This window comes from Montipora foliosa, chromosome 4, assembly GCF_036669935.1.
Source record: "Montipora foliosa isolate CH-2021 chromosome 4, ASM3666993v2, whole genome shotgun sequence".
NCBI classification, from domain to species: domain Eukaryota; kingdom Metazoa; phylum Cnidaria; class Anthozoa; order Scleractinia; family Acroporidae; genus Montipora; species Montipora foliosa.
In genome coordinates, this window is record NC_090872.1 from 28,589,515 (window position 1) to 28,613,806 (window position 24,292).

At 37.7% G+C, this 24,292-nt stretch overlaps 1 pseudogene; it reads right to left on the reverse strand.

Moving 5' to 3' along the window:
• Positions 1-8,755: 8,755 nt before the first annotated feature.
• Positions 8,756-16,167, reverse strand: LOC138001179 (pancreatic lipase-related protein 2-like; annotated as a pseudogene).
• Between the last annotated feature and the right edge of the window lie 8,125 nt (positions 16,168-24,292).

Genomic DNA, 24,292 nt, shown 5'->3' on the forward strand with positions numbered 1-24,292 from the left:
CCTGAATGGCGACGGATCTTGATAGATGCGTTTTTTCTCTATCTCTTCGCCGAATTTGAGTTTCATCCCTCCAACGGTTTCCAACGCATCTATGAAGATCCGTCGTCATTCAGGTGAGATTTTTAGTATTTTTGCGTTAATTCCAGTTTGAAGTGGAGGAGGTCGCGGCTGACGACCGCTAAGTTGCAAGCCTTGTCTCCCTCTCTTTTCTTAACCGTAATCGGCCAAAAGTAATTTCGCTATAAGACGCTTTAGACGGACCAAGAAGGCCAAAAAACACCATACATGAGTCGATTAAGGTTTCATTTAACTTTATTGGGATATTCAGACCGAGATGTGACTTACATGTGCAATTTTCAGAGCTTTATTCATAACCCTCATAGATTCTCTTCGTTTCATATAAACATATCTTAAACCACGAACACATAGAGTGGTCTGCCTGTGTTTAAACTGAATACCCTTTGTAATCAAAGACCCATAAAAATATCAAACAAACAACTTCTGTATCTATGCTGAAACTCAAACATGATTTGTCACCCTGGGCTTCCTCTTCATGACCTAAATATCATATATGCGTTCTTCTTTCAAAGTTTTGTTCCATGAGTTTTCCATTCAATTTATACTTAATGACAAGTCAAGAATAATAACAGAAGTTGTGAGCACGCTCCTTAGCTTACCCAGTAAACCATTTACGACCTAGTAGATCACGCAAGCAAGATTTGTCAGTTTGTGAAGTAAATATCAAGAGAGTGTCCTGACTTTAATTTCTCCTCTCAGTGGCCAGCTACCACGCAGAAAAGCACCTCTTGATCCATCTCCCAAAGTATCTTTCGCAATGGAGAAAAGCTTCGCTACACCAACGGCAGAAAATAAGCGGAAACGTAGTATTTTTAAGACTTCAAAAGTTGAAGGATACTCACGTGCAGCAAGGACAGTACTACCTCGAATACTTGAAGTTTTCTGCAATCTCACCTGTTGTGGATGCAAGTAAGAGTGTTGGACCAGTTGTATCCCCATCGCACGATCTCAAGTGCCAGTCCTTGATCCTTCTTCACCGGTGAAGTATCTTCCTTTTGATAGATCTGTTTCAACTCCTCCAACTGAGATAGACATCGTCCTTCCCAGCATACAAGTCAAGAAAACGTTTCTTGAAGGAGAGTGCTCGTCTTCTGATAAAACAGCAGTACAAGAAGGATGCTCAAAGCTAAACATCGACGAAAGCTCTTGCAATAATTATATTCAGCATCTTGAATCTCTCAGTGGCTTTAAAGGCCTCGAAAAGAAAACTGGAGAGAAACACCAATCTAGACATATGCTGAAGGAGCAGGAAAGATATTTAAAGACTGACAAAAAAAGCAACTAAAACCAAATCTAAGACAACAAGGTCTTCAGGTATCTGAACCATTAATTGAGCGAGTACTTGTGAATGCCAATGGCTCGAGAACATCTGAAGTTAACAGACATTATGGAAATACCAGAAGAAGACGACGACAGCATGTGCAGTGAGGATACCTCAAGTGATTCCGAAGGCGAATCAAGAAAGACCAGTTAAGAAGATGGATATGTGGAGCAGAGCATTGAAGTATTGTTCATCCCCGGGGATTGGTAGTTATTTTATGCAATTTGGGTAACAGACACCGTCCACTAAAGTAACCAAATGCATAGGTTCATTTTATGTTTCAAATTTAATCTGAACACAAGTAATAAAGATGCAGTCAAAACAAAATGTTTTTACTTCATTTATTTGCAACCTGCGCAAATGCTACTGACAAGTAGTGTTAGCTTGCTTGGAAGCAGCTGTGAACGAAATTTCTTTGCAATAATGGAGTGTCACATTCCTCGGAGTGCAAGCATATAATCTTAATGCTTCCTTATAGAGTAACTATTTTAGAATAGTCTTTCCTAATCTCCATTATTTTGCACAACGGCATATTCGGGTGTACAGGACTCGTTTTGTCTACCCTGTCTATTTTGATTGCAACCATGTCATCGATCTAGTAAGGTGCCTTCCTTGACTGTCTGGTTTGTTTTACCATTTCTTTATTGTATTGACTCGGTCGTTCACGTATCTTCTGGCTTTTGGCTGCTCTTTCAACAGTCTCACACTGATCATTGTCTAAAATGTTTTTACCAGAGGCTAGCTCAGTGGCTTCCCCTTGACATTTAATGTCTTCATCAGTGTTCTGGTGGTTCTCACGGTGTGCCGTTATTCCGAAAACTGCTTCATATGGTGTTGTATTTATTGCCCTGTGGAGAGTGATGTTTATAGTATGTGAAGCCTGCATTGTGTACTCGCACCATCTTTCAATGTTCTTGTTATTTGACCCCCTAATTATCGACTTCATATTTTCTTTCCATGTTTTGTTGCTTCTTTCCACAAGACCTTGTGTGGTTGGAGTTCAGTCGACATAAGCTCACAAAGTGGTTAATAACCCTTTGGCTAACTTCAGCAAAGTTCTGTTTCACCCAGTGTTCTGTCTTCTGTCGCCCTCTATGTGAAACTCCGTTGTGTGCAAACAAGAGATCTTGTCACAAGTAATGATTTGGTAGATCGAATTCACCGTCCACTTTTTTCGCTTGATGGTCTGTATCTCTGATTTTGTCATGATCTTCTCGATTTCATCGCTCAAAGAAATTGTCGTCTACGAATAAAGTAATTTCGGATTTACTTGTCTTTTGCTGTTCTTTAAGGCTGTCCAGGGCAGAAAGAAATTCCATTTTGTCTACACAATTTGTAGTGGAATCATCACAGTTTGAAGCCATAGTTCTTAGGAGATTGCAATAAAAAGTAAACACTGTTCACTTTTTATGAATATTCTGACATGACTCCTGGGATTTCAGGACAAATAAGCCATTGTCGAAATATCAAATATTCAGCTTGATAGTGAGGCAGTGAGGACAAAAACAACACAAACACGTTGGAATGAATGTATTTGCATATCATCCACTTTACTTTGTCTTTGTCCTCAGAACCTCTCTTTCAAGCTGAATTTTAGTATATCGAAAAAGGCCTATTATGGTCTTTTTCAATCCAAAAATTACAATGAAGTATAGTACAGCAAAGGCTATTTTTTGCATTTGCCTGCTTATGATTATGCAAATGACTACGAATGTTATCCGAGGGAAGAGTGGGACGCAATAACAATTATTCGTATCAACATTAATGAGTGGGATTTCTAACCAGTTCTCAGTGGCTCCGTGGAGAAAGCTCTGGGATAGTAATCGGACTATATCAAGAGATAGTAATCGGACTATACATCAAGGGCAAAGGTTCGAACTCTGGCAGAAAGGTAAGAATTACTGTAAAAGAAAAATTGTAAGTAGGATTTGTAGACGGGGATGCCAGTAGTAGTATTTGGGGTATGGTTAATGTACACATGAATGGAAATTGGAGTGAGGATAATCGGAAAGGAAGGGAAAGGTGAAAGGGAGAGGAAAAGATAAATTGACCAGTGATATTTTGTTTTAATACCCCCCAAAAAGCCATGCCCCTATTTTTAAACCACAATCCAAAAGATAAAAATCCCTTTTCAGACAGTTGATAAATAAGCTGGTTTAAAATTATATGCCTGGTTTGAAAAAAACAAACTGGTTAGAAAAAAATGAGCTAGTTTAAAAAAAATATCAACCAAGAGCAAAATTAAACCACAACATGTACGCTGCTGAATTAATTAAATATGCAACACGGGATTTTCGGGCTTTTCAGACTTTTAAACTCGTGTTTTGCATGTATAATAAGCTGCCTTTACACACTGAAATTTTAAGCTAGTGAGTGAATGACGTCAATTTTCCTTAGATCCAATTCTCTGAGGTCCAATCGGTCAGTTTGGAGCGTGAGTAATGGTGGACCGCGAAATTCAAAACTTCCACTGAAAGTAAACAGCCTTTGGAAATTAAACAAAGGAAAGCTTGAGTGTTAAGCAATCACACTTTCAAAGTCTGAAAAAAAAAAGGAAGTATTTTTTTTTTCATCATAGGAGCACTTTACAGTGCGACGCTTCTGTCCTTGGCCACCCAACAGACTTTCACAACTACGTGTTATTCTGTCAACTCACCAACCCATGCAACGGTGTCGATCAAATTCACACACCCTGATTGGTGGACAGTTTGTAAAAACTTTGTTAGGTGGCCACGGTAAGCTAGGCACGCCGCACTTTAAGGGGGTGACTCTTACTACAGAAAGACAACGGTTGCTAAGGGAGCTTTTTAGTAAAGAACCCAATTTTTTTGAAAAATAATTTTTTTAACCATGCTACAGATTTTGTGTTAGAATGTTCTTATACTGTTGAGCTAAAAGAAAAGCAAACAAACCATACTTAACTCGCTAAGTTTTTAGGCGGTTTCTGTTTTGGTCACGTGATTTACCAAATATAGTTGTGAGTAGAGCCAGACAAAGAAATGTTAAATAGAACACGTTGGCAAAAAAGGATAACTGTAGAGTCAAAGAGACTCGAGAAATGACTATTTGAAGGGGTCCATAGCAATGGTTTGGTAATTAAGATTGTCACCCCTTAATCGTGGGTTTCCGTTACACATTACAATGTAGTACATTTATTGAAATAGCTTTCCTGTAGTTCATGCATTGAAACAATCAACAGTCCTTTAAAAAAGGCAGTTAAATGTCACATGGACCGTTACCGAATATTTCTTAGCATATGCCCCTGTCATAAATTGATAATTCCGAGGGATTTAGTAGAGACTAAAGAAGCGAAGGAAGACGTAAACACCCCTCTCATTCATCTATCATTTTAAATGACTTTATCTCTATTCAGAAAATTATCTTTATTCAGAGGCTTGATATCATAGGGCAGGGCTGGGTATGGTTGGTCAGGGCTTTGTGTGATGAATTCCGTTTGAACAGTTTTCAATTTCACAGTCGTTCTTAAGAAATTTCTCAACTGAATAGATCGATGTAAGGATCATTGACGGGATTAATTTCATTCGCATTCCATAATAAGTATGCCACTTAACAAAATTCATTTAGCATCATTTCTTTTCCCTTCATTTTACAAGTTATAACTCCAACTTACAATTGCTATCTTTTGAACGGCGTAAAATTAAATTTGACCATATAATTTTATCTTGCGTTTCTTCGGTTTACCGCACGATTATATAAAACCCTTATGACTTCCTTTTAACTAACTCATACATAGAGTATTTGACGAGATTCAATAACCTTTCGGCCAACAATGATATGGTTTGCCTTCAATTCACAGTGCTGATAATCACCAGTTGAACCACCCCTTAGGAGGACTCTGTCCTGCAATAATAAACAATAAACTAGGAGTAATCATTAATTATGATGTGCGTTTAGAGCGGTTTTCAATTGAGTGTCGAAATTGATTTGCGAATTGCTTTGGTTTATGATTACTTCATTCAGTTATTGGTTCAAAGTTCTCGCGCCACTTTTTCAACCAATCAGAAGTGAAACCAAAACCCACCGTGACTTGCGCGTACACATTTTCCCGCGCTTTGTGTCGGCTACGTGTAATTACTTCGAGTTTTGATTGGTTTACCGGATTGTCTCCGTCCTTTTTGATTGGCCAAAATAATTACTTTGGTTTTGGTTTTACGACACTTGTTTGAAAACCGCTCTAAAATAAGTAAAACACGCAAAATTATAAATACGAAGTCTGAATTGGGACACTTATCGAGATTATGTGCGTTTTAAATAAAATATTTCACAGCATAAGTAACTTTAATTTTTGCCTTTATGCCCTTTGGTTGTTCAGTATTCGAGGACACTTGAGACTAGAAGGAGAAAAAAAACTGCATGTGATATCCTCTAGGATTCCTCACTGTCGGTCACGCGATCATGCAGCCATTTGAGCGTCATTTACTGTCAACTTGTCTACGATTCAAGATGCTTTCTTCATCGCCAATTGAAAATGAGAGAAACAGAGGGAGAGTTGGGGAGTTGGCTGAGATATCTGAATTTTACAAAAGTTTTTTTAAGATTGGAAATTTATTTCTCGAGACGTCCGTCATATGAACGTGTCTGGTATTGTGTAATGGCGGCTGTTGGATACTCAGTATGACTTCAGAAGACGTATTTTTCATCCAACAAGCCATTAGATTCAAAAGAAATTGTAGAATCGATCTATCTCCCACTCCGACTTTTGGGGCAAGATATTCCAATTCCCTTGCTCCTGAAACTCGTTTTCGTCAATAAACCGTAATTACACTGACTTTTTCGAGGTCTCACGGAACAGACTTCGTGACATCTAAAAATAACTTAACTGAAATTAATATAACCAAGGCCTGGGCGACTCTCTCTCTCTCTCTTTCTGTTTCCTTAATTTTCTCTTGTTACTCGCTCCTTCAGTCCTTCCATAATTTCAAGTCCGCTAGTTTTGTCATTTCAAGGGAACCTCCAATCCTGCATGAGAATAACATAAAACCGAGGGAAATAATGTTTGCATGCAATCCAATATGTTAAAGAGTTTTTCAAAAAAAAGTGTTTGTGTGAGAACTGTGTTACGTGCTGGAATAACCAAGAGATGTCCGCGAACAAGGCATAAATGAAAAGAACTCCCGAGTACGATATACGGCACGCAACAAAAGTGTGACAACGAGCAGTTACCCTTTTTCAGTATTATTTAATTAGTTTTGCTTTGTTACATGTACTTAGGTTAAAGATTAGGTTAAGCAGTTCGTAAAGCAGGCCTATTGTCTTTCAAGGCCATTCAGCTTAATTAACTTCGAACTCCAAGTGCCACCGACTAGAGACAACAATGCTTGACTTCCACGATTCACGGGTTTCTTTCCACTCACTGGATTTCCTGTGTAGACAAACTTTTACAGAAGACTGCATAATGAACTCTGAACTCTTTATCTTCTTCCCTTTTCAGCTATCGTCTCTTTCTTCTCTCCGGATATAGTAAGGTCAAAGGTTATAGCTTCACCATAGTTATCGCAGTTGATTATAGCTTCATCACAGTATCGCATCCATAGCAAAAGTTCAATCACAGCCGGCCACGAGGATAAGCCCCCGGGCAAAAGAGTTTTTTCTGTAATTACAAGCCTGCTTTCATACTTTTACTCTAAGCATCTAGAAAGTTCTGTTGCTATTTATAGTGTATTACAAGGTGTACTATTTGTGGAAACTGATTCACATCAAAGAAATTTCTGGAATACTGACAGATTGTAGGACACTTCTAGAAATGTCTGGAATTGCATGACAGATAAACTAAAAGTAATTCTGATCCTCATAACAACTGAAACTGAAATAAGTTTTAAAATTGCTCATTTTCATATTTGGACCATTTTCCGCGTGCCGCCATCATCTCGAAAAATTGTGACGTGTTACGGTTGTTCAACGGTTCTTACACAAAGAGAGGGTAGCGCCTGGGAAATTGCCGGAAAGCAAAAATAAGCGATTTTATTGCCGGTTTTCACTGTCACACCATCATCAAAACCATTAGGCAAATACAGTCAAGAATGAAAGAGATAAAAAAAAAAGATAATATTCAAACAGTCTCACAAAGGTTCAGGTCTGTGCGATGTTTCGTGCGGGAGATATTCCAAGAAATGTTTTACTCAAATTTATAAGGCTTTGTATGGAGACGCCATGTTTGTGTCCCTCTCAGGGGCACAAATATGGCGGCCGGAAGCTGACAAAAACATATGTCATCGAGTTTTGCTAAAAAAACGAGTAGTCGTCTTCTGAGGACTCATAAACATCTATGTGAGTACGTATTCTCATACAAGGACTGTTCAGATTGCAAACTCTCAGCGGATAAGTCACTTTTATAACTTACGTGATAGCATTCGCGACCGCAATTTTAACATCGTGTCACGCAAAAGCTTAGAAATTCAACCTTGCTTTATCACAAGACGAAAAACCCCACCAAACTGAAAATTTGTGAAAAGACAGGTCTTCAGCTGTTCTAATAACTAACTAAACTAAAATCTGAAAAGGATTGATAAATTCCTTATTTTTTAGTTTTGATGACGTCACATGAAAATGCAAACGCTTTGTTTTAAAAAAGATTCCGGCAAGTTTGATTGCAAACATAATTTCTGTGGTTTCAAGTTATTTTATTGTTGGAGTGGAATTTTCCGTTAAATCTTGTTGTATAGAGGTACAAAAGTATATACGTGGACTATTGCTTGCTGTTTTTCCTACCTAACTACACACTACAGGCGCAAAAAGACACTGCACTCGAACACAGCTCATTATAATCATAATAATAATACAGAATTTATATAGCGCTTAAATCCTAGAGTCCAGAAGCGCTTCACAAACACAACTAATACTAATAGTTACATAAGGTAATTAATATTTAAATGATTATGTTAACTTTGCGGCATACCTTGAACGGCGTATTGAAAAAGAAAGGTAAAGAACAGTGGCCAAAATCTTTGTCATGTGATGCTCAAAGGTTTTTTAATGTTTTGAACTTAGGTTTACTTAAAATCAAGAATCTACCCACCGCAAAATGGTCTCTCAGAGTTTGTAGTCAGGTGGTGTGATCCGGTCTTTTTTGCCTGATCAGCAGTGTAACCCAGAGTAGGACATTCACCATTGCATGTCTTGCATCGTCCTAGTCGATACAGCACAGAGTTGTGGCACGGATACGATTTCCACGAACAGAAATTCTGTACTGACGCAATATAGTATTCGGGAGCCCTGTGATGATCAAAGCTTCTATTTCCAGCTAAAATCTCTGTGTTGTAATGGAAATCAGCCGAAAATGGTAAAATAACAACATTTGGTTTTTTTACCATCTAAAGGAGTGGCGTTATGAAGGAAAGTACATTACCCAATGTTCCCACACCTTAATTTTGTTGGAAAGCGCTCCGGTACTTAATCTCTACAATGTTTTCATCAGCATATAAAAGGTTGGAGGCAGGTAAGCAAGACTAAGCTCTGCCTCAGGTGTTTCAATGACATTGCCAAACCTCTTCAAAACCTTCCTGCTGGAGTTAATAACAATTATTCTGCGAACGGGACAATGTTAGGCTTTAATCAATTTCATATTCACCAAAGAAAAAGTATTTCATTTTATAAACGCCTCCGCTTACACAGAAGGGATTTTGCTTGCTGCTACAATTCTTTTTTAGCCTGTCAACATGAGTCTCGATCATTCGGCTATGAGCTGATGAACAAGATTTAGTGGAAAACACTAAACACTAAAGTCGCGACTACTCCCTCAGGAAGTCGAGAACGTTTGTTCGCCCCTTTGTAAAACCGAACGTTGGATTAAGAGCAAATAATTACCATTTCTGACGTTTTTTTATTGTTTTGAGAAATCATGAGAAAAGATTATCATAGTATTGCAATGTCGAGAAATGTCCAGAAGTGCCTCAACATAGCTCATACCGACAATTAATGTCAGATAGTGTCCACTGCCCACTTTTTTTATTTTTTTTTTTTTTTTTTTTTTTTTTGCTCGCTACATTTTGGCATCATCTGTGTTCTGTTACTAAACAGAGTGACGCACGGCAACACGGAATCTATTTGCTAAAGTGAGCCTGTTATCTTACCATATCATTTCTAACTCGCGCTTAATTTGGGAATCATTGTTAATTTTTCTCCTTTAGGTCCAGAATAATCCTGTGAAATGCTGATGCATTGGTCTTTCTGTTCAGCGCGATTGATTTATTCGAAAAATTAATCCTGTCCAAACGTTTTTACTTGAAATTATCGAAGAGTATCTGTGTAAGGAAACATTTTCGTTGCAGGAAAATAATGACTTTTAGATCTAAACTTTAGGGTACTTTGGTTTCCTTGCAACTTCATGCAAGTCCAATATGAGTCCACTAATAACAAGATCCATGGTACTTTGCATACTCATCACGATGAGTTCCAACCTAGAGTGTTACTTTTTTGTTGGGGCTCTGGGTCATGGTTAGAGGGTCACTTTGTGACGCCATTAATAAGTAGCGTGAAGCCATTATGGAGCTGTGTTTATCATATATTAGTATAATTACATAGATGATTATTGAAAATTCTCTGCGCCAATCGGTTGCACTTGAGGTGATTATTACGCAGCCGTTTTGTCGAAGGCACAGACGAAGAAATTGATTGTTTTAGGGAAAATGCATATTTTTCAAATAATCACCTATGTAATTATACTAAAACAATTATTCACCTCGCCTTCGACGAACAATTGTTAATTTTTAAATTCCAAATTCGGATATATAGCTTTCTGATTGTTTCACTCAGTCTCGGCTATCAGGTCATATACCGTACCGTATGACCAAATATGGAAACTGATTGCCCCAGGTGTTGCCAAGCTGGAAACTGATTGACTTTAATTTCCAAGTGTCCAAGCGTTCCCAGAATCAAATAAAATTTAAGAAAACAATTATTCTATTCGTGCTTGTAGGATATGAGACTGGCTATAGCAAACTCGGTGCTACGCGCTTCGTTGGCTATTTACAATCCCATATCCAACGCACGCTCATGGAATAATTGTTAATTTTCCTCCAAGAGCTTTATATGAATGATAACTTACCAAAGATTCCAGAATTGCAACCCGGCTGGTCTGCGCCACCATTTGCAAAAAAAGTCAATGTGGCCTACGCTTTGTGGTGTTCCATACAATGGCATATCTGTGTGAATGACGTCGACAAATTTGGCATCTGTTGGATCCAAGCGAACATCTACATTCGCGTAACTATAAAACGGACTGGCGGGATCTAAACCTTTGAGAAGCGTAAAATAAAGGAGATTAAACAGTGATTAAACTATCTGTGCGTTTGGTCATTAGTTAAGTAGTAGAGAACCCAGTGAACTAGCGCAACCTCCAATGGATGTTACTCCAGATTGTAGCGAAAGAAGGTAATCAGGATGAGGACGGTATGGAGCTGAGCTAAAGTGCAAGAGGAAAGCACGTCCGTGGCTCAGAATCAAGTCAATAAGCTAGACACCTTGAGTTATGGTCACTTCTCGTTTTCCTCGGCCATAGTGAATCTCCACTTTTAGTTAGTTCTTTATCATAATACAAACACAATATTTCTTGATGTAGTAAAATCTTTCGTTGAAGCGTCGCGTGTGTTTAAGTTTGACTTGTAGATATTAATTAAGTGTTTTGTGATCACTCTAATAAACAATTTTTGAGTCTCAAGAAACACAAAACTGTTATATTCTCTTCCTTTCTGGATATTCAGAAACAGCTATAAAAGAAGCGGATACAAAGACTCAATTTGAACACATTCGAATGGTCGTGAATCACCTGTGGACGCATATAGGGTATTCGTCACAATATTCGTCACAATATTCGTCACTCTTTTGTTTGTAGTTCTTGTTTGTAAGATCCTCTCTCCCTTTTTACCACTGAACTTCCCGGTTTGATATTAACACTATGGCCATATGAGAACTTCTTGAGTCAGATCCAAAGACGTCCTCAGTGTTTTTATAGAGTGTTTTTACATGACGTCATGGTGACCGTGACAAAGAAATAGCGCCATATTGGAGGAGTGAAGTATTGTTCCGGAATTGAACTCTATTTTTATGAAAATTCTTCCTTTTGTTTATAGTATGCAAATATGGCTACTGGTCACATGAGCGAAAACACTCTATACGTCAATTTAATCATACCATGAATGGGAGTCGTAGCTGCACTTGCTTGGGATTCGAATCCCGTTCAAGTTCAAGCCTTCATTTTTTCAGACTTACTTTTAACTGCTTAAGGTGTCTTATTCGAAGGATTAACTCAACGACTTTGTTTCACCTAATGAAAATGTTTTGGAACGAAATGACGAAAACACAAATAATTGCCTAGAAAGGTCTCAAAAAGATGCTTCCATAAATGTGACGTAATAGGTCACCATGACGACAAATGAGCCATCTAAAAGCGCCTTAAATTTTGTCTTTAAAACCCTTATATCTCAAAAAACGAACTCCCAATTTTCATTGCTGGAAAAGGGTTAGCGGGTTAAGATAAAACTCAAAGTTTGAAAAAATCTCCGAAGCCAACTTAATTTTTTTTCCACAAGTTTACCACAAGTCAAGTTTATTAACTTCTTCTTTTATTATGATGATGGTAAAGCCTACACTATCCTTCAAATAGCAAATACTAATCTAGGCAGGTAGTGTTTTATCTAAATATGTACAAAGAAGTCTTGAATAGTACATTACTAAACAATTAATTGATTAAAAGCAAAACTTGAAATAAATAACCCAAACCAAAAAGATGAATTCATTATTTATATGGACAATTTAAGAGAATAACGGAAAATAAGTTTCAACATACTTAATTACTAGTACGATGACAAAGTTTATAAAATACACTGTAAAATATTTCTACTGACTAGAGGAGGTAATTTTTGTGTAAGGGTATTAAGATCAACATGAGAATCCTCATATAGTAATATTTGTTTTATACAATTTTTAAATGAAAATCTCCTCTTTTTTCGTAGCTACTGAGGACGTTTATTCAATATTCTTCATGCAATTCGCGAGAAGGATTGACTGATGTAAAGGAGGAGGATTGATTGATGTAACCTTGAAAATTTCTCAAAAAAATTGCCCGCTTCCTCTGGTCGAATGTTACAAAACGCTCTATCAAGTTTTGTAGGTGCAGTTTTGCTATGGATATCATGCATTTGAGTTGATATAGCTTTGTAATAGAGCATGCCCACGGGTAAAATGTTTTCACATAGCATGCTCTCTTTTACTTGCAAATGAATTAAACGCAGGGCTAGCGCTCGCTTCCGGAGGATTAAGAATTTTGTTAAGATTAGCGTTAGAGGTTTGGCACCAGGCTAGCAGTCCGTAATTTAAATATTTTCCAGTCGTGAAGGTGGCTACGAATCCTTTCCTTAGAATTTTTTTTAAGTGACTTTGCAGAGAATGAGTGTTGAACTGGTTTGAGCCTCCTTAAGTTGCTTAGCTAACAGCTATGGTGTTCATCGTGTTTATATGACATTATATATATATATTCTGAATTCATTTAATCTTACCAGTGATGCGACCGAGATACCCACTTCCCTAAGTCGACGCCCAGCATAACCAGTAATCTGGGCACCAAGGCTGAACCCAATGAGGTAGAATTGATCTGCCAAATATTTCCATCCGCCGTTCTTTCCGATAATGAACTTTATAAGTTCGGCAATTTGAGCCCCGACGAGACGAGCGTTTCTCGTAGACTGTCCATAGGGTTCGAAAGCTCCTCCGGACCAATCAACCAATATGACGTTGCAGTCTTCTCGGTCTAAAAGTGCATCTCTCATTCTATATCCCCAGTTTTCGTTTGCAACACCACGTCCATTATCTGCTCAAAGAGAGAACGCAGAACAGTGTTTTAAATGTTTCATCACTTTATTTTTCACGCTATGTGACTATCTAACGTGCATGTCGACCGTCTACAGGAAATCGTGGTGCCAACTTATGTTTAGGCTCGATTTCCCGCCGCTCACTCGAGTTCGGGTATCCTCCCCGAGAAGAGACGGCTGGACGCGTGAGCGATAGATTGTGTCTGTGACGTAAATTCAAAATATAATTTATGCGAAGTTAATAGTGGCGGGGAAATAGCATTAGACATCCCAAAAACACTGATTTTAAGAAAATTACAGAAATTACATAACAATGCTTAAAACGTCTGTGCGAAGTTTCTAGATGATACGAGCTTGAGTTTGTGGTTAAATGATCGATGTGAGTTTGAATTCAACCGGCGAATCATCGACGAAATCTTCGGCTGCTTTAGCTCTCAGTCGACCTCATCGGCCCTCTCGTTTTGCCAGCAATAAACTCAGCAGTACTTTCAATTGATCTTGAGGAATTTTACTTGCTCTTTCATTAACGAAATATGAGGAGAAAATTGCAATAGCAATGGATTTGAAAGCTGTATTTTGACCTTGGCGCCATCTGGAAAATCGGTGAAGTTTGCGAACTCAGGCGGTAGAAAACGACACAATTCCCATTCTCCAGCTTCTCGAACACTTTTTGTTGTCGCAATCTTGGATGTTTCCTACCTTAAAGTACTGTAAACCTCGAACAGGCCGGGTCAAAGAATACCTTCGCAGCCAAAACATATAATTTATGCCAGACGGATTTGTGCAGGCGAGTTTCTGATTGGCGGAGATTAACAATGGCTCACCTCACGCGTCCAGCCGAGATTTCGGGAGTGAGCGCTGGCTCATTTCCCGAAACAGCGGCTGGTAATCGAGCCTAACTTATGTTAACTTTGGTTGAAAGTACGGTGTCGGTTCGTGACGATCCGTTAGGTTGACGACAACCCGACACGTCAAAAGTCGATCGGACTTTCAGGTAGTCAGGTCGTGAGAGACTTAGGGTGCTTTCCTTTTGTCAGGACTGGTCGGCCAAACCCGTCAGTTTGCAAAGAAAATGCAATAATTTGAAGGAACACTTGCAAGATAATCCTTCGCGTTCTTCTGGAGGAGTATATATCATCCACAAAACATGTTATTTCAAGGCGTTGTAGAGTTAGTCCAAAAGCCTGGTGTGGCCAGTCATTTCTTTCAAATGGAAAGCGTCCTTATAGATAAAACCACGGCAGGAATGGATATGAAAGCGTGGTTGAAAGTATGGTGTTTTTTCATGGCGACTCGTTCTGATGATGAGGACCTAAAATGTGAAAGTCGACCGCACTTTTTGGCAGTCAGGTCGTGAGCTACTTAGCTTTTGCAAGCTCATGAAAGCATTGGTGCGAGTACGGCAACGTTTACACGAACGCGAAATTTTTCAAATGGAAACGAATCCAACAGTTGCACGACTCGAATTCGTTTCTCTCGAGTCATGGTATCTCCAGACACTAGTTAACACTAAAACAATGTTTATATATCACCTCTACTGAAATAGGTGCTCAGAATTATCTTTATCATCATTGTTTAAAATGGAAGCCTAAACATGACAGTCATTCAGTTATTTGAAACCTTAAGTGGCTACTGGTATATTTTTTTAATTATTCAACATACGTTTGCTCAGTGACGAATCCTTTAAATGAAAGCGAGGCTTCCACTGACCCTGAATTCCTACCGACCGCGTAAGCCACGCACGAAATTCTTAATTAAGTTGCTCAGACAGCTCGTTAATCAAAGTGGATGACCGGAGATAAAAACCATTACCGCTGATTTCGCTTACTTTCCTTCTAATTTTTTCTTCGCCTACAGAATTTTCTTCTAATTATTAGCACATGCATTTGAAATTAATTCAAGTTAATATGAAAAAAATGAAGAGAAATTACTGTTCGGAAGCGGAAACATAAACTAAGGTGGCAAAATTAAGAAAAACTATGGGGTAACAAAATCAGCATTTACGCATGCGCAAAGTCCACGAACGCCCGGAACTACAGGCCAAGGGAGACGGATTTAAGTTACCAAACAACCATTTGTTCAGAATTTTCGCAGTGTTCGTGAAAAGGAGATTATTTCACCATCAAAATTAGAGACATATCCCAAAGGCTGATTTACACGGTACGATTTTTGTCGCACGCGTACACTCACCACTTCGAAAAAACTAACCATAACGATAACGATAAAGATGGAGATGACGATGAAGATGACGATGACGATGAAGATAACGATAATGATAGTGATAATAGTGGCTAACAACTAGCGGGGAGAACTGAAGAAGATTTGGGAAGTGAAGACAAGGGTGTTATCAACTGTGACTGGGAACCTTTTCAGAGACATTGGAAGGAATAAAGGGAGAGTATCACGGTATTGTGCATGTTTTAGCCGTAGCGGATGTCACCGTTTATAAGCCAATCGGAAGCGACGCTATAATTCGTGCGGGAAATTTACACGTACGATTGAAAAGTTCTCGTTCAGTCATCTGAGAGGTCGACCGCCCTTAGCTTAATAGTGATTGTTTAATGAAAATTTTACGCGTACTTGCGCGTCTGCCGTTGCTTCCGGTTACTTCATAAATGATGCTCTCGTTAAGGCTAGAACATGCTCAATCCCGTGATACTCTCCCTTTAAAGAACTAAACACGTTGAAGGAGGTCGATTTATTCTTGACGAGATCGTTGTAACCTGGTTTTAGTTTGCAAAGATTAAGTTAAAAAACAAGTTAATCGTCTTTCTTACCAGACCAGCCATGACAGATGATTATTGTTCTTTTTGAAACATCCAGGTTGGATTTTTTGAGTTTTTCTACGTCGCTGTCATCCACCAATTGCGCCTGTTCAGCATTGGATCTTTTGTACAAGGAAAAGGTCGTGTTTACGTCATCTGGAGATTGTGGAAGGGCCATGAGTAAGTTTATAAAAGGTGGAGCATGGCTGAAACATCCATATTTGCCATAACAGACTTTCCTGAAGGCTTAAAACACAATGTTAGAAAAAAGGAAACATGGTTCGAAATAATGTCATTTCTTCTCTTTTTTTTCAAATAATAATAATAATAATAATAATATTAATAATCATAATCATAATCATAATAATGATAATGATAATAATAATAATAATAATAATAATAATAATAATAATAATAATAATAACAATAATAATAAGTGAGTGAGTGGGTGCTCCAAACTGGCACAGCAAGAGTATAAAAGGAGGCACGATAATGTTGCAAGAGTGGTACACTGGGACTTGCTGTGGAAGTGCGGCTTTTGTAGAGTAGACAAATGGTTTGAACATCAACCAGAAACTGTCCTTGAAAACAACGACTACAAACTGCTATGGGATTATAACATCCAGATTGGTCACCAAATTAGTGCAAGGAGACCCGACTTGGTCTTTATTAACAAGCAAGAACAGAAATGCCAAGTAATAGGCATGATAGCAGTCCCAGAAGACACAGCTATAAAGGCTAAGGAAGAGGAAAAGCGAGAGAAATACCAGGAATAGGAATATTATGTATTTAGTCTACTGGTGTGCCCACGCAAACAGCGCTATCAACCCGTGGCTCTACCTTGGACTGAGTAGCAACATGAACTTGGCCTTAAAAAATATGGTGAGTAAAATCCGCAGAACAAAACCAGAAATCCAGAGCCAAAGAACCACACGGAACACAAGAAATACCGCGATCAAGAATCAGAAGGAGCAAACGACTCATTTGTAATGTTAGATCACTGGATGATATCCCGTGGCTGGTCGAACAAACACGTTGCGTATTCTATAGTAGATGATATAACGGAATATATAGAGATATATTATGGTATTTCTTAACCCTTTAAGCCCCAAGGGGGGCCCCATTGACGAATAACATCGTCTGGCGTTAGACAAAGTAAAATTTATAAGTGGCGCTATTGGGGCCTAAAGGGTTAAGAGTAAAGGAAAATGCTCTTTGAAAAATGGCGCTGCAATCAAAACCGTTTATCCCTTACGAATAGACCTTTTTGCAGATACGGCGGCCATTTTGATTTCTATTGTTTGAAATACTTATTATGGAATGTCCAGGGGGCAAATACATATTAATTTGCACCCTGTACATCTCGTAATGTCTTTCAAACCAATAGAAATCAAAATGGGCGCCCAGCGCATCAGAAAAAAGGTCTATTACCCGTATATTCTCCTTGAATAATTTAATAACAAGGGTTTTAATGTCAAACTAAACAAAAAAGCCTTTTTAGTTTGGGATTATTTAAAATTAAGGTGGAAAGGTACGATCTGGGGAGAGTTAAATTGATTAAGTTGGAAAATTATGGGCAGAGAATCGTTTGTATCATTTTGAAAACAGAGCAACACGTTTTAAGAATAACAGAATCGAAAGATGAATCTCTCATATTACATTTACAGGTTTGTCAGTTGAATTACTGTTACGAGTTATCAACGTTAAATATGGTTGCTTTACTTTTTTTTTTAATGAGATCAGAAAAAGGGGTATTTGGTAACATTTGGAGGGGGAAAAGCTTATATGCATTTTTGAAACCCTCTCTGTTCGCAGTTTATGTTTCTAAGAGACCGATCAATGCTGTCTGGGCAGCTTTCTTTCTCAAATTACATGTTAAAGTTATTACGTCATAGTTGATGCCAGAAACCCGCTTTCCAATCACAAACAAATCGTTAACTATTGTCAGAATAAGAAGTGACTATATCTCACCTGGATATGTTTGTTCTTACCGCATGTGATGTCATCTGTGATCTACTACTGAACAGACGCACGGCAACATGGAATCTATTTGTTTTATATAATAAAGAATAAAACTTTGTTCGCATAAAATCTGATGGCGACGTCAATCGTCCTCTAATAGATCATAGGCAAGAATCAATCAAAATGCAATATTATAGAAATAAGAATGGATTATATCTTAGCTGGATAGGTTCCGAACTTCATATAAATTAAGGGTCTTCCATTTTAGTTCCCTTTTATCCATTTATTTTCACTTGCTTCGTATTTTAGAACTTAAAAAGTAAAAGGAGAAAGACAAACATTATGTGCAGAAAACGCTAAACGGCAACACGCTATAGGCCACTTCGAAAAATATCATAATACTCTTTGTTTGTCCCCCCAAATTTTGCATATGCATTGTTTCCAGTTTCTCTTGGGACTAACAATGGTCCCAAGAGAAAACAAAAACAATGCTTCTGCAAAATTTGGGCAGATAAACAAAGAGTATTATGGTATTTTCCAAAGTGGCCTATTGAATACTCATTCATAATTATTTAAATGTAATATGGGTATTTAAATATCACTTGTTCTGAAATGGGTCATCCATCGCAAATCGATCAAATGACCTGCGGCTGCCAAATCCATGGTTAATTTTATTGTACGAGGCTGAAGAAGTTCACTTATTTCGACGGAGCCCACGTAATTAGGTCAGTGAAATGACCTCAAGTTTTGCTCGGAAAATCCTTGCTTGTAACTTGTGTGTTAATAAATCAAGACTTAGTATTCGACTTAATTTGCTTTTCAAGTTATGGAATTGACTGAAGCCTGATTTGTGCAAACTTAGGAAAAAAAACCTTTGAAAAACAAAATTCACCAATTTTTACTTGCCGTGCTTGGTGATGAGGATGATTATGTTGATGTTTCAACGTTACCTTAAAATTACGAATTATCATTAATCATACTCTAGCTATCATTTTTAGTTCCTTATGTTTCATGTCATCTTATAGGTTCTTCTCTATCTGTGTAAATGCTAGCTATCTGTGAATGTATTTGTATACTTATATATTTTATTTATTTATTTATTTCTTCCTTTTTTTTCTTTCTTTCTTTACCTGATTTACTGTTAATTTGTAAGTTACACATCCCGCCTCGATTAGCTTTGCTATATGCGGATTGTGTATCTCCAGTTTGTTAAATTTAGGCTATTGAAATAAAATGATGATGATAATGGTGATTGTATAATTCCGCTGTGTCAATACGTGACTCGTGTAATCTTCATCTTATTTCGAGTGTCCCTCAGTCCAAAAACGTTTAGTTGTATCCTTTTCCAAATCTGTAATCGCAAGGCCAGCCGGATTTTGTGGCAAAAAATGATCTCAAAATCTCAGTTTCCAATCCCCTCCCCCCTTTTAATCGCTATTCATGATTTTTCCAAAGCCCTCGATACTGTCAACCAAAAACTCTAGATTGGTTCTCAAGTTACCTTACTAACAGAACTCAATATGTGAAACTAGGTAATGTTGAATCTGAATTTCTCCAGATTGTTTGTGGAGTTCCTCAGGGATTAACCCTTGGACCACTATTATTTCTTCTGTACATAAATGATCTTGCTAACTCTTCAGACATGCTTTTCTTTCGACTTTTTGCTGATGATGCTAATATCTTCTATGCTATTAAAACATCAAAAGATCTTGAGGTAGTTATGAACTCCGAACTTCAGAAAGTAATTAACTATTGCAATCTCAATAAGTTGTCTATTAACATGAGGAAAACAAACTTTATGATAATAACATCTCCACAGAAGCCAACTTTACACAATATTAATATCTTAAACATTGAACGCAAAACTAGTATCAAATATTTAGGCATTTATTTAGATGAGTATTTGAATTGGAAAACTCAAAGAGCACATGTACAAGGCAAACTGACTAAAAATCTTGGAATCCTAAACCAACTACGGAACTACCTGAATTTAAAGATGTTACGACAACTGTATTATACACTTATTTACCCTTATATCTTAATTACGGCGCAATGTGTTGGGGCAACAATTATCAGACTAATTCAAATAAGATCTGTACTAAGCAAAATAAATGCATCCGTAGTATTTTTTTGGCAAGCAAACAAGAGCCCTCTTTCCCATATTACCAAGTCCTTGAAGTTTTGAAATTTGAAAATATTGTTAAATTCAAAATCTGCTCACTAGCATTTAAATTATACAACAATCCATCAACTGTTCCAGCAATCTTCCATAACGTTTTAACGCCTACAGCAACTGTTCTCTCCTATAAGACCAGAAATTCTGCTAAGCTTAATTTTTATCGACCACAGGTTAGAACTAACATAGGCAAATTTACTTTGAAGTACTCTGCTTCTTTTCATGTGGGAAACTGTCCCCTTGGCACCAAAAAAAGCAAAAACATTTAACAAGTTTAAGAAAACTTTATAAGGCCCACCTGATCTCTTGTCAATCAAATAATATATGTTCTGTTTAATGGTCAAATGTATAGCACGTAACTATGGCGTTCATTACTGCTCAAAACACTTTGAGCACATTTTAGACGTACAGACACCTTTGACAAGTCCAGGGGGTCATATTTCAGTAGGAAAGATTACGCCGTAAATGTCACGTCGTGATCTTTGCGCTTCCTATTAAAGGTTTGTTACCGTCACCTGGCAGTGCCGGGAATAAAACCCGTAAATATCAATTCGTAAAATTACGACGTAATTTTCATAGGCAACCTAATTCACGTCGTAATTACGCAACGTAAAATTATAGTCACGTAACATTACGTCGTAAAATCTCAACGTAATATTACGCCGTTCAAATGCAAGAGTTCAAAGTTCAATTTCTATGGAATTTTACGTCGTAAATTTACAACGTAAATTTACAGCGTAAACTTAATAAGTTAACTTAAATTTGTTATTTTCAAGGTACGCCCATTCTCGATGTTTAACACGTAACGTTCTCGATGGTAAATTAGTAATCATTTTCAGTGTTTAATAAGTCAACATCCTCAATGTTTTTTTTACTTAAAATTGTTACTTCCAAAGTACAAGCATTCTCAATGTTTAATAAGTTAACGTTCTCAGTGTTGAATTAGTTAATAAATCATGTCATTTAATAAGTTACCATTCTGGTGCTTTAATAACAACAGTTTGAGTGTCTTATCAGTGGGGCAGGGGGTGCACTAATAATTGTTAATAGCAATTCTATATTACGACTATAATTTCCGCAAGTCAATTGGCAAATTTTAGTGTTTCGAGCAACTTGTCCCGTGTCGCCCGAGAAACTATTTGCATTATGAGAATTTTTTAGGGGTTCTACAGATTGCATATTTTTGCATTAGATTTTATTTTTAATTTTTTAAGCAACTTTTGAGCAACTTTCGTTAGAGAAAGCAACTTTGAATATTTTAAAGCACCTTCTAAGCAACGTTTTGGAATTCTCGAGCTACTTTATAGGAAGGCCCTCTCCCTATATCCGCCCTTGTTTTAAATGGTTCACTACCGTATTAAATTAACTGGGAAACAATGTATTGTTCATTCTACTGTCAACTACCCCTGCACTTTTGCTTTTTCTTTTCAGCCCCGCAATACAATAACAATAAAATTAGTCTCCTTATTTCCAACACAATACTATTAAAAATTATTCTTCTCCAGATACTACACTTGGCAGCAAGATCTGCGCGTTTTTAGTGTAATTCTTCGAACATCTTCAAGCGACGGTCCAGGGCCGGGAAAATATGACCGCTGGAATTCTCCGATAACAGGAGCGGCGAAAGTGCGAGTCTCGGGGGATTCCGGAACATAGGTTACCCGGGAAAAAAACACTTTTGGACTTTACTCCTTTAAAGTGCCATTCCTTGGGCTTTTGAGTCTGTCGGGTTCGATATTTCAATATTAAAGCTTGGAAATTTTAGTGTTATTTTTATAAATATATATATTTTTCAAAACTCTGACCGTGTTCCGTAAAACGTTTAAACCTGTCTGGACCCGCCTCTGATTATAAACCAAATTACACCATGCGTAAACTTATAAGGGGTTCCTGATATATATGATAAAATCTAAGTCGCCTAGTATATGACTATCACCTGTCACCTGTCATTTCCTTACAACTTAAATCCACTCCTATAGGCATGCGCCTTGTTGATAGTCTTATTGATATTAAACTGTCAATGAATACTTTTAAATATATATCATATATACACTCACGAGTTTTGTTTGCCCCCCAAATTGTGCATAAGCTCGAAAGCAATAGTTTATGCAAAATTTAGGGCAAAAAAATTGTATTATAGGGCATTCGTAAATAGATAATAAGTAATTGCACTGTTAATTGTACACAGACAACGGAATTATGAATAAAGGAAAAAATAGCAGGCACTTATATAAACACAAATTTTATGTCGCAGGAAAATCTATAAACGGGTCATTTTGTTAAACATAAAATGGTATCCTTTGAAGGCCTTACATATCCTTGCAGATAACTTATTAAAACCTATTAAATGACATTGAGGATGTTGACTTATTAAACACTGAGAATGATAACTAATTGAACACTGAGAACGTTAACTTATTAAACATTGAGAATGCTTGTACTTTGGAAGTAACAATTTTAAAGTAAAAAAAAACATTGAGGATGTTGACTTATTAAACACTGAAAATGATTACTAATTTACCATCGAGAACGTTAACGTGTTAAACATCGAGAATGGGCGTACCTTGAAAATAACAAATTTAAGTTAACTTATTAAGTTTACGCTGTAAATTTACGACGTAAATTTACGACGTAAAATTCCATAGAAATTGAACTTTGAACTCTTGCATTTGAACGGCGTAATATTACGTTGAGATTTTACGACGTAATGTTACGTGACTATAATTTTACGTTGCGTAATTACGACGTGAATTAGGTTGCCTATGAAAATTACGTCGTAATTTTACGAATTGATATTTACTACTTGTATTCCCGGCACGTCCAGGTGACGGTAACAAACTTTAATAGGAAGCGCAAAGATCACGACGTAACATTTACGGCGTAATCTTTTCTACTGTAATATGACCCCCTGGACTTGCCAAAGGTGTCTGTACGTCCAAAATGTGCTCAAAGTGTTTTGAGCAGTAATGAACGCCATAGCACGTAACTACGTGCATAGATTACGCCGTAAATTGTCCTAAGCTTTGCACTTCCTATTAAAGTTTGTTACCGTCACCTGGACGTGCCGGGAATACAAGCAGTAAATATCAATTCGTAAAATTATGAACGGCGTAATTTTCATAGGCAACCTAATTCACGTCGTAATTACACAACGTAAAATTATAGTCACGTAAAATTACGTCGCAAAATCTCAACGTAATATTACGCCGTTCCTTCACTTAGCTGAATTTTAGTGTTTCGAGCAACTTTTCCAGTTTCGCCCGAGCAACTATTTGCAATATGAGTATTTTTTTTTGGCTCTACAGATTACATATTTTTGCAGATTTTATTTTTAAGCAACTTTTGAGCAACTTTCGTTAGAGAAAGCAACTTTGAACATTTTAAAGCACCTTTTAAGCAACGTTTTGGAAATCTCGAGCAACTTTGAGGACGGCCTTAGCATCCGGTCTTTTCAGGATGGGGGTGCACTCCCCCCTGCACCCTCCCCCTATATCCGCCCTTGTTTTAAATGAAAGGTTACGTTTATACAAACGTTGGCCGTGAAGCACTTATATTTTTTAAACAGAGTTAACTGAATAGAGTGTAATGTGAAGTGCTAGATTGCTATCCCATATGAGCCATGTGAGCGTTAGCCCTACTGATGGAAATGGGCCCACGCAAGAACAGAGAAAAACTCTGACCAGGATGGGAATTGAACCCACGACCTTCGGGTTAGATCTCCGCCGCTCTACCGTCTGAGCTACAAGGTCAGACGGGAGCAGGCCGTGGGAACTGAAAATGTTAAAGTCACGGCAAGGAACAGGTACAAGAACAAGGAAAGGTCCAATTCTCACCCTGGTCAGAATTTTTCTCTGTCCATGTGTGGGCCCATTTCCATCAGTAGGGCTAACGCTCACATGGTTCATATGGGATAGAAATCTAGCACTTCACATTACACTCTATTCAGTTAAGTCTGTTTAAAAAACATAAGTGCTTCACGGCCAACGTTTGTATAGCCTGCGAGCAGGCTCTCTCTCAAGGAGAGCCTGCACGCATCCCTTTGAATTTTGAATGCCGCCTCCTGATGTCACGCTGAGAGAGCTGTCAAAAATTAGCCAATCAGCGCGCACCAGAAGTAAACATTGAAAAAAAAAACAGAAAACAGAAACCCACGCGTTGTGTATGT